This window comes from Panthera uncia, unplaced genomic scaffold (genome assembly GCF_023721935.1).
Source record: "Panthera uncia isolate 11264 unplaced genomic scaffold, Puncia_PCG_1.0 HiC_scaffold_115, whole genome shotgun sequence".
Lineage (NCBI taxonomy): Eukaryota > Metazoa > Chordata > Mammalia > Carnivora > Felidae > Panthera > Panthera uncia.
In genome coordinates, this window is record NW_026057755.1 from 19,093 (window position 1) to 33,804 (window position 14,712).

Sequence of the window (14,712 nt, forward strand, 5' to 3'; positions counted from 1 at the left end):
ACTGTGCTAGGCTCTGGGATTACAGTGTTGAATGACGAGTCATTAGAATTCCAGTGGTAATTACTGCTAATGAGTATACGAGTTTCTTCTTGGGGTAAGGAGAATGTTCAAAAATTGATTGTGGTGATGGCTGCACAATTCTGTGAATACACTAAAATCCACTGAATTATACACTTTAAGTGGGTAAACTCCACGGCATGTGAATTACACCTCAATAAAGTTCATATATAAATGAGATACGAATATTGAGAGGAATTAGCTAAGGAATGAAAGTATTTCTACACAGAGGGAATAATGTGTGCATTGGCAGAAAGAGTGTGGCATTTTTGAAGATGTGGGGGAAAAATTCTCTGACTGGCATGTTCCTTGACAGAGTATAATAACAGATGAAGCTGAAGATATTGACATAGCCCAGATTGTACAGTGTCATAAACCCTAAAGGTTTGGGGACTTTATCCTAAGAACACTAGGAAGCCAATTGTTGTGCAATATGATCCTTATGCATTCTTATACTGCCAACCATGTAGAGAATGAAGGGAAGAAAGAGGGTATTTGAAAAACCAAATAAGTGATATTATAATTCTCCAGGCACAAACTATTGGTATTTTATTTTTTATTTTATTTTTTTGTTGTTTATTTTTGAGAGACAGAAATGAGAGGGAAAGGGGCAGAGAGGAGGGGGAGGGGCAGAGAGAGGAAGACACAGAATCTGAAGCAGGCTTCAGGCTCAGAGCTGTCAGCACATAGCCCCAGGGGCTTGAACTCAAGAATCTCGAGATCATGACCTGAGCCAAAGTTGGACGCTTAACCAACTGAGCCACTCAGGTGCCCCCAAACTACTGGTATTTTAGATTAGGATGGTGGCAACAGGAATGGACAAATTCAAGACTTGTTAATGGATTGGAATCACGATGTAGTGGTGGTAGCTGACACGACTTGTTCTGTTACGGAACCTGGTCTGGATCACCTGGTGAAGGAACCAAGTGGCACTCGGAGATCTTGGAAGGCAGGAGGCTTATTTCACACCAGAGGCTCAGAGGAGATCACTCTCCAGGGGTCTGAGTCCTGAGCATAAGCAGAAGGAACAATTTATAGTCTGTTACTTCTGTATTAGTGACAACTTGGCGCACGCATGGCAAGTGGGGCAGGAAGAAGAACCCAGAAGAGCCTTCCCTCTGGGACTGGAATTTCCCTATCAGTCCTGTTGGCCATCTTATAACAGATTTTTTCCTATCAGTTCAAATAAGTGGATGATGAAATGAAAATACAAGAGGTGCAAAGTTTGGGGTGGGGAGCAAGTTATTTTTAATACAGTTGGGATGATCTAATAAGGGAACAAGGATGATTTGTGCAGTAATAAGCTCTCCTCCACTGGGATTATCCAGGTCAGACTAGAGATCTTCCTGTTGAGTTGAAAGCATTCTAGCTCTAAAATAAATTGGGGACTAAAAAACTAAATACCCATTCAGTTCTAAGGGTCTACTGCAAGAAACTGCCATTTGTGCCAAAATTTGGTCCCCAAAACATCTCATGGCTGAAATAAGCTGTCTCCCTGGAACTTGATTTCCTCAGAATCATCTATACCAGGTTAATAATTAAAGTTCCTCATGGGGTTTTCATTTGTCTGTTTCACCTGTGAGCAGGATTCTGGTTTCATAAAATCCTGCAGCAGTATTATTTAACCTACTGTCAAAGAAAGGCCTACTTATTCCACCAACCCAAAGGCAAGTCTCTTCTCGCCCAGGAAGAAAAAGGTGGGAGGCTGCAGTAGCCACAGAAACTGACCCTGCCCAAAGCCAAAACAGAGAGAGGGCTCCTACAAAGTTAATCTCAGTATTTTTTCTCACACCCTCTCCAAGTATCTAGCACTGTGCCCTTAGGGCCCAACAGCCTTTTGTTGGTTAACTGATCCTCCACACCTGGGGTGAAGGTGGGGTGAGAGATGATCAGTTTTTAAATATAGAATTCAAAAGCACAAAAGGAAGAGAAAAGGAGAGGTGAGAATAACCTCAGGAAAGATTTTTGTGTGTGTCAACACCACTCCTCTAGCCTCTGAAGGAGCTGCCACCTGGGTCCCTTAAGAAACAGTCAAGGTTTACCTAATGAGTTTTACTGACTGACTTATCAAATACCCTAGGTAGATAGATGGGATTTGTTTCACTCCTTTATTCCCCTGACTCTTCTCCAGTTTTTACCTTCTGCTCACACTCTAACACAAACCCCACCAGGGCCTCAAGCTCCTGCCCCTTCCAGATCCTTGCTGTTGCTGTCATCCCTCTCCTAAGGTTAAGCCTCTGCCTTCTCCTTCTGCAAATCTCAGCACAAAACTTGCTGGGCCTAATTCGCATCCTTCTGACTCTTCTCATCTGTTAAATGGGAATAATAAAAATGATGGTGGGCATAACTGTGAAACCTATATAGTATAATTGCCATGAGGGATTGAACATTTTACATACTTGAGAATGTGTTGTAACTGTAAAAGACTATAAAATTAGACGTTATTTTCATTGCCTTTATTTCTCAAGTAGAGTACAATGGTTAGAATTAGGGCGCCAAGGGGCGCCTGGGTGGCTCAGTCGGTTAAGCGTCCGACTTCGGCTCAGGTCACGATCTCGCGGTCCGCGGGTTCGAGCCCCGCGTCGGGCTCTGGGCTGATGGCTCAGAGCCTGGAGCCTGCTTCCGATTCTGTGTTTCCCTCTCTCTCTGCCCCTCCCCCGTTCATGCTGTGTCTCTCTCTGTCTGAAAAATAAATAAACGTTAAAAAGGAAAAAAAAAAATTTAAAAAAAAGAATTAGGGCGCCAAGATGCTTGGCTTTTTCTCAAAGGGATTAGAGAAGGGGTTGATGTTAGATGCCGCCAAGTATTTCAGAGAAAAAATCCACTCCACGTCAAGCAGGACGTCAACTCACCTTGCACAAAAAGCCCTTTGGAGAGAAGTCTTTCGGCTCCAAAGCTGGAGGCGTGGGAAAACACACTACTCAGAGCAAAAAGCCCGAGGCGCTCCTGGGCCTCTAGGCCGGCAACCCAGTCAGCCTCCACGCACCTGGGGCGCGCTTCCGCCTGCAGTGCGCGCCCCTCCTACCGCCGGGTCTCAAGTCCCGCCCGGCCTGCGGAAGCGAGCACTTAGGGTCTTGGGTATTTTAACACTTTACAGGACTCTGCAGTAGACCAAGAACTTTAAAATCCCTCAGGCAGTATCGGTCACTTTGGGGTGCAGCGCACACTCCCCCCGCGGGAAGGCCCCGAGGAAGTGATGGCGTAATAAAATGAGACTCGAGGTTGTGTAAGGAATTGGCACATTTTTTGAACAGCTCTAGGTGCCCCCGTGTTTGGGGGAATGAGACAGATTTGAGTGTTGATTTCTCCAGTCATTTCAGAACCGCACTTCCTGCCAGATCGCCCAGAGAGATGCTAGAACAATCTTAGAGCACCTTGAGAGAATGCCAGTGGGTGCAAAGGCGGTTCGGGATCGGGCAGACCGGCCGCGGGCTTGTTGTCTACAAAGTAAGGGACCGCGTCCCTCACCTGTTTGGTCTTACCTCTTCGCTGGCCTTCGTTCCCAGGGTGAAAAATGGGCGGACTACTGACTCACCCACCTCACCGAGAGAAAGAGGCTGGGCGTTCCGGTTTCAGCCCCGCTACAGAAACCACTCGAGAAACGAGGAGTTTCTTTCGTTTTCAGTTCAAAGAAAAAAAAAATGCAAGAAGCGTGAACCATGCCTAGAAATGCTTCTCTCAGCGTTAAGTGGGGACGGCTAGAGGAAGGACAAATTGGGCAGTACTTATGCCGCATATTAATGTAAATCCGCACGTGTACGTATACATAAACACGCACAGACGGTGTCAAAACCCCCGGGTGTGCAAGGACACCAAGGCACCCACAGCTCTAGTCCCGACGACCGGGAGCGGCCTCTTCTGCGCTTGCGCTTTAACCGCGTTTTCCCCGACCCCCACCCCGCTGGCGCCCCGCCTCCGAGCTCGTTCCGCCCCGCCCACTTTCCCTCCCCTTCCCCAGCCCGGCCGCCCGCGCAGAGCATTGTGGGACACAAACAAAGTGCCCCCAAACAGGCTGGAGTGAGCGGAGCGGCAACGGCCGCGGCGCCGGCCCGCACGCGCGCGGCGGCGGCTCCCTCCCAACCTCCCCCTCCCCTCCCCTCACTCCCCTTCCCCTTCCCCACCCCGCCGAGAAAAACGCGAGCCGTCGCCGCGCTCCCCAAACCGCCGCCAGCCCTCGGCCAACCGCCCCCAACGGCCGCCCGCGCGCGGCTCCCCGGGCCCCCTCGCTCCTCCCCTCAGGCCCCTCGGAGCGCCGCGGGTACTTCCCTCCAGCCGCTTCGCACTCTCCCACCTCGCAGGCACGCTGCTGGTTGTACCGCCATGCCCCAGCCACAGGCTGTCCACGGGCCTAGGCGCGGCGGCCCGAGATAGGGTCCCCTCAGCCTCCCGGGGGAGGAGAGAGGCAGCGAGCCGCGCGCTCCGCCCCCTCCCCCCGGGCTGTCGCCGCCGCCGCCGCCGCCACCTCGCCGCCTCAGCCTGGCGGGGAGGAGGAGGAGGAGCACCAGGCCTCCGGGCCCCGGCACCGCCGCCCGCAGGTAATGGGGAGGGGAGGGCGAGAGGGCCGCCCGGTCCCAGCGGGGGTCTGGGCCAGCCACTTCTCGCCGCCTGTGTCTTCGGGGTGCCCCCGCCGAGGGGCTGACACCACGCGTCCCCCATCTGGGCGCTGGACGGAAAGGAAAGCCTGGTCTTGTTACCCCATCCGCTCCGGGAGACACCCCACAGGGTCCCCTCGGTGGCATTTAATCCTTCAGGGAAGAGACTAGCCTTGCCCACCCCCCACCCCCACCCCCCCGCCAAGAGAAATCACCCCGATCTTTCAGGGTGTTCCCCATCATTTGCATGCCCGTTTGCCCCGACACCCTAACCCAAAGAAGGCAGAGGTGTTACCTCCTCTCACCTGGTCGAGCCTGAGACCTCACTGTTTTCCCCCTCTCCCCTGCTGCTTTTTCTCTGGTGCTGGAAAGAAAAGGATGGCACTCTTAAAAAATAATAACAGCGGGCACCTCTTTTTCTTCCCTACCTGAGGATCACTCTTCATCTAGTCATTTTCTGCTGGCCTAACCAGGAAAAGAGGTTACCTGCAAGTGAAATGACAAGTATATTAGAACTGATCAAAGGAAATTGCATCCTTGTGAGTTCTGTGAATCTTAACCGTAATTTAAAATAAGGACCAGTAATTGTATACTTTATTGGAACTTACAGAAATGAAGACAAAAACTTAAGTTTTTCAACACATAAGTAGATTATTGAGGTCAGGAAGAAATTCGCTTCCACTTATTTTCTTACAGTTTTATTCGGATATAGGCTAATACCATAAACTAAACAATTTGGTAGATGGAAAATAGTTTGGATAGGTAAAAATTTTGTGATTTCCTTTTGCCTAGGCTTTCAGTTGGAATTATTGGATTAAAAAAAAAAACATTATATAAATCTTCATTTCCCTCATTACTTCACATTGACTGCCAGTGGTTAATAACATTTAATTGTAGCTAATGTAGTTTCCTTATCACGCAATGTGAAAATCATGCTTTCCTGTAGTCTCGTATTTTAGGCTAACATTCATTAATTCTGGAAACCAGATTTATTTTGTGCAACACTGCTAGGCATTTTACATATGTGGTCTTATTTAATTCTCAGGACAACCTAATGACTTAGATACTATTCCTTGAATTTTATAGATGAGACATATTTAACGATAATTGCCTCACGCCCCACAACTACAAGTGAAATTTGTACCCAGATATAATTCCAGTGTAGGAATATTTTCTACCTTGCTTTTCAGTACAGGTGCACTTTTAACTTTATTACGAAAAATTTGCCTTATGAAGTTGAGAAAAAAATAGTGAATACTCCACAACCTAGGGTCAGTAACATTTATTGTTTCCTGTCTTCTCCCTGTCTTTCTGTGTGTAACATTTGAAAGTAAGTTGTAAACATCAGGACGTTCAAATATTTGAGCATGTATTTCCTTAAAATAAGGACAGGCTTCTACTTAACCCCCAAATCATTATCTAAATAATCCGTATGCAAATTTCCCCTTTATTCTAAAGCCTCCTTGAGAAATTTTTTCCCTTTCAGTATTTGGTCAAGATGAATACATTGCATTTGATGATTATGCCTTTAGTCCCTTTTAAAAAGATTAGTACCCATCTCCTTTTTTTTCTGACACTTAGTTGGCCAAAGCTGTTGTCTTATAAATGCTCCCACATTCGAGACTTTATCTATTTCCTCATAGCGGCTTTTAATTTATTCCCCTATCCCCTTGAATTTTCTGTTACTGGAAGTTAAGTCTAAAGAAAAACTCGACTAGCTTGAAGTTAAACTTCTTTGGCAAGAATATTTTTAATAGGTAATACTATGTACTTCATATTGCTTCATAAATAGGGAGATAATGTCAGACTGCTACATTGTTAGTGATGCCAGATGACCACTAAAGTGGTGACTACCAAATCTGTTATAAGGGTGTGGTTTGCCTGTCTGTGATTTGTACGCAGCCTTGGGGTAATACTTTGACACCAAGCAAATATCCTACCTTTTACTTAGTGATTTCAGCACTCCTTGGTGACTTTTGAGTAAATCACTTTTACTGGAGATTTTCTGTAAGAAAGATTTTCATCATTAACTAGGGGCAACTAAAGTTCTTCCTAAAAAATGTGGAGCAAATGCTTAATTTCTTCCCTTCAGTGATCAATATTCAGAGTAAAGGGTTAGGGAAATAATTACCCCAGTGATGGTGAATGAGATTTTTTTTCTTCCTTTTTTGCATGACACACTATGGACTCCTGGGTTTTAATGCGTGCATTTTTTTGAATAACCATTACAGTCATTTTTCTTTTCGATCAAATTGCCCCACATTTGGACAGTAGGAACCCTTTCACCCTGGCTCCTGTGTCTTTTTTTTTTTTTTTAACTCCTGCTTGCCATTGAAGCACTCTTGGGGTGCTTTCTGGCACAAGGTACCCTACGCTTGCCTTGTTACTTTCTTTGCTCTGGATCTGGAATGGGTTGTTTAAGGAGTCTTGGTTCTTTTTGATGAGAAATGGTATGTAGATACCAAGATCAGGATGTTGGCATATTCATTGCTGCTGGAATATCATTGCTTCGAGGCCCTTTCAGAGGAGAGAACTGAAAAATGTTTTTTGCTTATTCAATCATACGTTCATAGTGATATATCCAATTCAGATTTAACATAGCTGACTTCTTTGATTTTATATTTGTCTCAAATGAAAATCTTGGTGCCTAATAGAATTAACATACTTAACTTTATCCTACTGTGTATACATGCAGTCATTTAAAAATAACCGTAACAATATTCTACTATCATTAAGCTTCCCCCACATTTTAAGAGTTCTTTGCACTTATTTTTGTCCTTAGAATATATTCTATGAAGGGTGTATAATGGGAATGCTTAGGGTGTTCAGAAGTCCCTTGGAATATTTTTCTGTTTGTTTAGCTACCAATTTGATATGGTTCATTGGTTTTATTTATTATTTTAGAGTTGTATTTATTTTTGAATATGTAAAATACATGGTTCAAAAGACAAAATAATTTTTTGAAAGTATGGCTAAAGAAGTCTCACCCAAATTAATTTTTAAGATGAAGTATTCTTTATCTTTGCCATACCTTTTAATATCTAATATATATCTTAACTGCAGAAGGTTTATCAGTAGACAGAGTATGTTACTTGCTTGAAGTGATATAGGAGTAATTTTAAGTTTTGCAATTAGATTCTGATTCCTCTGGCAAAGAGAAAACATTAAGACTAATCTTTCAAGGTGAGCAGAAAAGTAGATTTCAAGCTTGTTTTTACAAGCTTCTACTTGAAAATCATGTCTTTAAAGAGGTATGTAGGTGGTGGAAGTTTTGTGTCTTTCATCCACTTGCATGCCACACAACAAAATTGACATACATATGCTTTCTGCAGATATAAAAGGCATTTGGACATGTGATCAGTGATGACAGCACATTTTATTTGGATTGGGCAAAATTTTATAGAAATTATAATTATGTGTTCAAATGAGGGATTAGGAGGGAGCAGTGGTTATCTAAAGTGGGCAGAGCACAATTAGGCAGTTTATCAATCACCTGTCACCCAGGTGCTAAAAAGCAAAAGATGTGTCCAGTGTGTTTGCCTCGTGTATACCACTACTGCTTTTGGTAACAGAGTGAATATAGATTTCCTTAAGGGAGTGGAGTGGGAAAATGGAGAATGCATGTGCTTTGGACCTATTCCCCCTCATTCTCTCTTTAATCTCAGTAAAATAGATTTCCCAGTATTATTAGAACACAAAGTAGGAGGGAAATGCCACAAATAATTGCATAGGTATGTATAACCACATAACAAGTAGAACCTATTGTGGGTAGACTGAATGGACGAATATGCTAATGATGATAATTGCTAACGTTTGTTGAGCCCTTTCAAAAAGCCAGCATTGTACTAAACATTGCATACAACATCTCATTTAAATTTCACACTAACTCTTGATATTGCCTAATATCTTACTTAGCAAGTAAGGAGACTGATATCCAGGTTTCAAACTCAAGTCTGTCATCAGAATTAGCATTTTACTACTTTGGTACACCTCATAGCTAAATATAACGGGTAATAAAATATATTTTCATTCACCATGAATTAAAGGAATTATATGGTTGATGTTTGTCCTGTAGCAACACCGAAGATTACATGCCAAGAGCCCCAAGTGCTTGTCAGGTTTATTATACATCCTTAGTATTACTATCAGACTTTGCTTCAGAAACTGCATAGTTTAGGAGATGCCTTGGTGGCTCAGTTGTTTGAATGTCCAGTCCAACTCTTGATTTCAGCTCAGTTCATGGTCTCTGGGTTTGTGGGATTGAGCGCCGTATCGGGCTCTGTGCTGACAGTGCAGAACCTGCTTGGGATTCTCTCTCCCTCTCTGTCTCAAAAATAAATAAACTTTACATAGTACAACATCAGAAAGCAAGATGGATTGGCAGATGGATAGATATGTGATAAATCAAGTATTATAATGTTAATGGTAGAATCTAGGTATGGTTATGCAAGCATTCATTTGTAAAATTCTTTAAATTTCTGCTTTGTCTGAAATTTTTCATAATAAAATGTTGGAGGGAGTGATTAACAGTATATTGTAATTATAAGACAATTTTGATGGCTGTATAAAAACCAGTAACGAGCGATATCCTCTATGCCTAGAATGGTTCTCTTAAATTTTTAGTATGTCTTCCTAGCCTATAAAGGATAAAACACTTGTCACTGAAAGTGGTCAAGCATCAAAGGCTCTTTTAAAGGGGTTTTCTTCATTAGTTAGGGGATCCCTAATTAATTAGGCTCCTTCCGGCTATAGTTTTTTAATATCTTTAAAAATATTACATATATCAAATGTATGTATATATTTTTCTCCTTGTAGTTTTCTGATATTTTGTAGACTGCTATTGAGCATACTTTTCATATAAACTTTATGGGGAGTTTTTACTTTAAAAAAAATTTTTTAACCTTTATTTTTGAGAGACAGCACAAGTAGGGGAGGGGCAGAGAGAGAGAGACACAGAATCTGAAGCAGGCTTCAGACTCCCAGCTATCAACACAGAACCCCATGCAGGCTGGAACCCACAAACTGTGAGATCATGACCTGAGCTGAAGTTGGACACTTAACCGACTGAGCCCCCTCCCCCCCCCCCCCCTCCCCCCCCCCCCCCCCCCCCGGGCCCCCCTAGGGTGTCTTTACTTTAAATGCCCCACGTTGATGACCAGATACTGGACACTTAACTGACTGAGCCCCCCAGGCACCCCTGGGGTGTTTTTACTTTAAATGTCCCACGTTGATGACCGCAACAGATGATTCTCCAGATACCTAAGAATGATTGGGCAAAATTTATCCCCTGTTAAACTGAAAGCCACGTTGGTTTTTTTGTTCTTTATGTTAGAAATACATCACCCCATTTTAGGCAATGAGCTGGAAGTCTCTAGATTCTTAGTCACAGGATCTAAAATAGTGATTGTATACATTAGATTTGTATTATACTCCTGCTTGAAGGTACATTGACTATTACATTAATTTCTTCACTAACATTATTAGTGCCAAAGGTGAACTTAGCACATGTTTACATAACTCATTGTGGAGTAAATCACTGACTTGTATCATCATGGTATGTCATACTGATATTTCCTTCTTAGAATAGTGAAAACTGGTGGATGAAAATGTGTCACTCTTCTTGGAGAACATTGTCCTTGTTTCCACATTGAATGTTCTCCTATTTTAATAATTTTTAGTATAGCTTTAAAAACTTACAATTGGTTTATACCCACTCAATTTACAGTTTCTGTATTCTGTATTGCTATCCTACAGCTATTAAAATGTATGTATTTCTATGTGCTGAGGGAATTGGCTATTCATTTGGCTTTGATTGTTTTGGATGTATTCAGCACAACTACAGACGTGTTGGGGTAGCATATAACCAAGACTGAATCTCTGGAATCAGAATTTTGTGGAACTGCTACCCCTCTGGCCTCTGAAGCAACTTTAGATTTAACTGATTTCCTCTTAATTTAGATCTTAACTTGCTAAGTGTCTGATCCTCACCTACTATTAGCAAGGAAAAGCAAGCAGATTCAATACTAGTTTCTATTAAATATCTTATTTGTGCTCTTTGATAAAATTGGGAAATCTTTGGTCTAAACAGAAAAATAAAATGTATGAGTTTTCAGGGACTCAGACATACCTACTTTGCTTCCATTTAGTATTTCTTTTACTGGTGGTATTTACTGGTGTGTGTGTGTTGTATGTTTTCTTTCTTCCACTTTATCTTTTTGTCCTTTTTACGTTTTGACTACCTGAATTTTACTTTTTTTTTTTTTTTTGGCTCTGTTTTTCTCCTTTCTGCTTTGGATCTGCCAACACTGCTCACTTTTTTTGTGACTTTCTGTTACTGTATGAGCACAGTTGCTTTTATATTTGGTGCCTTTTGCGTGCCGTATAAAACTATACAAACCATACTTCTGTGAGAATTGTTTGTATTACAGGAGTCACTGCCTCTGTTTTTTTGGCCAACTTGGTATTATGTCTTCCTCATTTCTTTCTACTTTGCTCAACTAGGTTTACTTTGAGAGCCAGTACAGAATAGTGTTAAGAGCAGACTGGGTTCAAATCTTGACTCTTTTACTTACTACTTGTGTGATCTTGGGCCAGTTCCCTTAACTTCTTTGTGCTTTGTTTTCCTTGTTGGTAAAATGAAGATGCCACGGGATACCTATTCCAAGATTGTGTGAAAATTAAATTTTTTAATATGCAAAAAGTACTTAGAACAATGCCTGGTACATATTGAGTACTATATAAGTGTTAATATTGACTTGTGATTATTGTTCTTTTTTAAAGAATAATTCAAAGTCATTGATTATTTTTTTTTACAGTTTATTGAGATAAAACTCAAAAGCCATAGATTATTGCCACCACAGATTTGTGGTCTCCCAGTTTTATTTGGGTCTTTCAGTACCTCCTAGCCGTCCTTCTGGGTTTTTTATCTCCATACATTTCTCATGTTTCATTTTCCTCAAAATTGTACTTTATCTCCTCTCTTCTCAGCATTCTACCTCTACCTATAGTTTCAAAGAGAAATAACATAAAAGCCAAAGCTGTCAGACAAGAACTCTCACTACTTGTCACCACCCACCTATAAACTGTAACTGCACCCTTCCTTGAACTCTTTTTTCCTGTCACTGGGTCTCCTGTTTAAGGCTAATTTTTTCACTCAGGCATTGAATCCGGTTTCTCCCTGTCCAGGGACCTTGTGTTGTCTGTTATCACTGTTTCCTGTATCTTCAACTTTTCCTTTTTCTCTGAGTCTTTTCCAACAACTATCAAAACAATCTGTCTATATTTTACCACAATAAAAATAATAAATCTGGGGGAAAAGCATTCTCTAGTTTCTCCCATTCTATAAAAATACCAGCATCCTCCTTTGAGCCCTTATTTCCCTCCAGTGAACTCCCTTGCTCTATCTTTAGAAGCAGACTTCTTCAGATTGGATTGCCTATACTCACAGTTTTTACTTCCTCATTTCTGTACATTCTTTATCAATTGCAGTCTAACTCTCTAATATGTGCTATTATAAGGTCATCAGTATTTCCTTGTGATTATATTGAATAGACTGGTTTATATCTTATTTGACCTATCAGCAGCATTTGACACTGAAAACCACTCCTTGAGATATTCTGCACCCTTGGTTTTTGGAATATTCTACCATCCTGGTCATTCTGTATATCTTTTCCAGGTTTTCTTTTTGCTGTCTCCCACCCGCTTTTTCCTCCTCTGTTTTTCCTCATCATTCTAGCTGAAGGTTTATCAATTTTGCATTGTAGCTAGATTCTCTTTAAAGAACCATTTTGGCTTTAATTTGTTCTGTGCTCTATTTCCTATTCAATGGTAGAAGCCTAGGCCATTGATTTTTTAAATTTTATTTTAATTTTTTATTTATTTTTAATTTAGAGAGCACCTGTGTGAGTAGGGGAAAGAGCGGGGGGGGGGGGGGGGGGCGGGGGAATCTTAAGCAGGCTCCATACTCAGCACAGAGCCGGATGCAGGGCTTCATCCCAGGTCCCTGAGATCATGACCTGAGCCGAAATCAAGATTCAAGATGCTCAACCAACTGAGCCACTCAGGCGCCCTGATTTATTTTAATTGCAGTGAAATATACATTTACATATTTATTTCCTTAACTATTTTTAAGTGTACAGTTCAGTAGCATAAAATACATTCACATTGTTATGCAACCATCACCACCATTCATCTCTAGAACTCTTCTTATCTTGCAAAACTGTAACTCTGTACCCATTAAATAATAACTTTCCATTCTTCTCCCTCCCTAAGCCCCTGGCAGCCATCCTTCTACTTTGTTTCTATGACTCTGACTACTCTGGAAACCTCATATCGCCATCATACAATGTCCTTTTGTGACTGGCATATTTCATTTAGCATAATATCCTCAGGACTTATTCATATTGTAGTGCCTATCAAAATCCCTTCATTTTTAAGACTAAATGATATCCCGTTGTATGTATATATCACATCTTGTTTATCCATCATCTGTTGACAGACACTTGGAGTATCTCTACCTTTTGGCCATTGTGAATAATACTCCTATGGATATTTGCATACAAATAGATGTTCATGTCCCTGCTTTCAATTCTTTCGGGTATATACCAGAAGTAGAATTGCTGGATCATATGATAATTCTATTTTTAAGTTTTTATGCACCCCAATACTGTTTTACACAGTGGCTACACTTACATTCCTACCAGTGGTGCACAAGGATTTTTTTCCTCCACATCCTCACCAACACTTGTTGTTTTCTGTGTGATTTGTGATTTTTTATTTAATCGGAGTCATCCTAATGGGAGGTGGCAGGGTGTATGGTCATAGGCCATTGATTGTTTTTTTTTAGACATTCTTTTCTAATATGTATATTGAAAGCTATAATTTTTACCTTAAGCACTGCTTTAGCAGCATCCCACAAATGTTAATAATGTATTTTAATTATTACTCAATAAAAAATACTTTTCTGTTTCCCTCATTGATTCCTTCAATAAACCTATGGATTATTTCAACATTTTATTTCCAAATATTTGAGGTTTTCTCGATAACTCATTGATTTCTAATTGTGTGTATATATAGAGAGAACACTTTTGTGTGCATTCATTACTTTAAAATTTAAGATTTGTCTTATGGCCCAGCATATCTGTTTTGATAAGCATACTGTGTTACACTTGAAAAGAATGTGTATTCTGCACTATAAATATCAAGTCAAGGTGATTGGTGGTACTGGTCAGATCTTTTTATGTCTTCACTGACTTTTTTTTGGAAGGGGGCCCAATTCTACCAGTTATTGAGAGGGGTATTAAAATTTCCAAGTATTTTTACGGGTTGTCTTTCTCCTTAATTCTGTCAGTGTTTGCTGCTTGTATTTTAAAGCATTGTTATTAGGTGCACACACATTTCTTATTGTTACACACCTCTGTATCTCTGGTAATATTTTTGTCTTGAAGTCTATCTGATATTAAAAATATCACTCCAGCCTATCTGTCTTTATTGTCTGCATGGTATATCTTCTAACATACCTGTGTCCTTTTATTTCTTTCTTTCTTATAAAGAGCATATAGTTGGGCTTGGATTTTTAATCCTATTCTGCCTTTTATTTTTTTTATTTTTATTTTTTTTAATGTTTATTTTTATTTTTGAGACAGAGACAGAGCATGAACGGGGGAGGGGCAGAGAGAGAGGGAGACACAGAATCGGAAGCAGGCTCCAGGCTCTGAGCCATCAGCCCAGAGCCCAAGGTGGGGCTCGAACTCACGGACCGCGAGATCGTGACCTGAGCTGAAGTCGGACGCTCAACCGACTGAGCCATCCAGGTGCCCCCTGTTCTGCCTTTTAATTGAAATGTTGAGTTCGTTAAAATTTAGTGTAGTTAAATGAAGTCCACAATCAAATTGTTGGAAGGGTTGGTTCCTTCTGAGGGAAGGAACCTATGAGGGAACTATCTATTCTTCGGTAAATTTTTTTAAATGTTTGTTTATTTTTGGAAGGGAGAGAGATACAGAGTGCCAGCGGGGGAGGGGCAGAGAGAGAGAGATGGAGACACAGAATCTGAAGCAGGCTCCAG

At 41.4% G+C, this 14,712-nt stretch overlaps 1 protein-coding gene across 1 annotated transcript in view; it reads left to right on the top strand.

Annotated features, from left to right (window-relative positions):
- Positions 1 to 4,206: 4,206 nt before the first annotated feature.
- The window catches only part of LOC125916784 (zinc finger and BTB domain-containing protein 44), a 60,870-nt gene continuing 50,364 nt past the window's right edge, over positions 4,207 to 14,712 (top strand). Inside the window, exon 1 of the mRNA XM_049623076.1 lies at positions 4,207 to 4,592. The gene's annotated coding sequence lies outside the window, so the exon portion shown is untranslated. The remainder of the gene's footprint in view (positions 4,593 to 14,712) is intronic.